This window comes from Triticum dicoccoides, chromosome 3A, assembly GCF_002162155.2.
Source record: "Triticum dicoccoides isolate Atlit2015 ecotype Zavitan chromosome 3A, WEW_v2.0, whole genome shotgun sequence".
In the NCBI taxonomy this organism is placed as follows: domain Eukaryota; kingdom Viridiplantae; phylum Streptophyta; class Magnoliopsida; order Poales; family Poaceae; genus Triticum; species Triticum dicoccoides.
In genome coordinates, this window is record NC_041384.1 from 544,969,211 (window position 1) to 544,970,817 (window position 1,607).

General features: G+C 67.5%; 1 protein-coding gene across 3 annotated transcripts in view; it reads right to left on the minus strand.

Moving 5' to 3' along the window:
* Positions 1 to 1,607, minus strand: part of LOC119269075 (protein TSS-like) — a 26,220-nt gene that overhangs the window by 12,753 nt on the left and 11,860 nt on the right. The window lies entirely within an intron of this gene.

Consider the following 1,607-nt stretch of genomic DNA (forward strand, 5'->3'; position numbering starts at 1 on the left):
CCCCGTCGTGCTGCGCCGCCCGACGTGGCCGATGGCTCAGCCCCCCTCGTGCGGGGTTCTGCCGCCAGCTCGCGGCGGCCGCGGTCGATGGCGCCGATGCAGAGCCCTGCCCGGTCCGCCGTGGCGCAAGCTGCCGCCTTGCGGGGTGGCGACGCCCGTCGCCGTTGCAGGCACTCCTGGGGGTGGCCGGCTGCTCCGACCTCGGCTGGGCTCGGACGTCTTGGTGCCGCCCGATGGCTGGCTCCGTCCCCGCACAAGTCTCGGCCTCGCCGGCGGCTCGCCGCGCCGATGCTGTTCCGGCCACCATCGCCTGCGCTTCCCCCTTCCGTCCATTCATTGGGGCATTTGGATCCTCCTTCCTCCGTTTCTCCGCGCTCCGCTCCCTCAGGCGCCCCGGTCTGGCCCCCGGTGGCGGCGGCTCCCATCGGTCGAGGGGAAACCCTCCGGGTCGCGGCCTCGCCCCGCTCCCCGGTCCTCGACCCCCTGGGCCGTGGCCTGCTGGGCCGCTGCCCGGCCGGGCTGGCCGTGGCGTTAGATGCGCCAGGCCCTGCTGGTCTGGGCCGGATTCTAGTGGCGGGGCCTCCCACCTGCCCTAGGCCCACCTCGCCCCGACCGGCCATTTGGCTGCCCCGAGGCCTCCCTCGCGCCGCATCCTCCCTCCCCGCCGCCACCGTTGTCTCGTCCGGCTCCCCTCCTGCTCCCCCGCTCGTGCCAGCTCCTCCCCCCGCTCGGCCGCCCGGCACCGCTGCCTCTTCCCCTCCCCTCGCCGACTCGGGCCATGCCCCGCGAGTGGGACGACGAAGAGGCGCGGCGCAAACGGTGCGTCGACAACCGCCGCGGCATGCCCCGCCCCTCCCCGGATGCCCTCCGACGCGAATAGGAACTCCGCCGCGAGCTTCGTGAACTCCGGGACGGGCGCAGAGATGACCGGTGCTCTCCGGGACGCCGCCAACTGATTGAGTACATGCGAGATGAACACATTGACATTGTCGCCATTCAGGAAACCATGCGCATTGATTTCTCTTTGCCCGAGCTTGATCGGCTGAGCTCCCACCTCTTTGCGTGGCACTGGCTCCCTTCTAGTGGGATGGCCGGCCACTCTGGTGGCATCCTTTTAGGCGTCAAGGATGCCACCTTCGAGGTGGGTAGTATGGATCGGGGTCAGTTCTTTGTGAGCATGGAACTTTTTGAACGGGCTCTTAACTTCAAGTGGGAGGTCATCATCGTCTATGGCCCGGCCGACCATAGTAGGTTGGCCGCCTTCCTCGAGGAGCTTCATCGGAAGGTCTCGGCTACTTCCCTCCCCGTGGTTGTCGGGGGCGATTTTAACCTCCTCCGCTTCGCTGAGGACAAGAGCAATGAGCATGTCAACTTTGCACGGATGCAAATGTTTAATGACTGCATTGCTGATCTTGGTCTCCGCGAGATAGATAGGGTTGGTGCCAGGTTCACCTGGACCAACCGGCAGGCATCCCCGACCCAGTCCGTCCTGGACCGGGTCCTAGTTTCCCCAGATTGGGACCTCTGATGCCCCTTGGCTTCCCTTCGGGCCATCACCCGGATCGGCTCCGATCACGTCCCCCTCCTCCTGTCCTCCACCGGTGAGC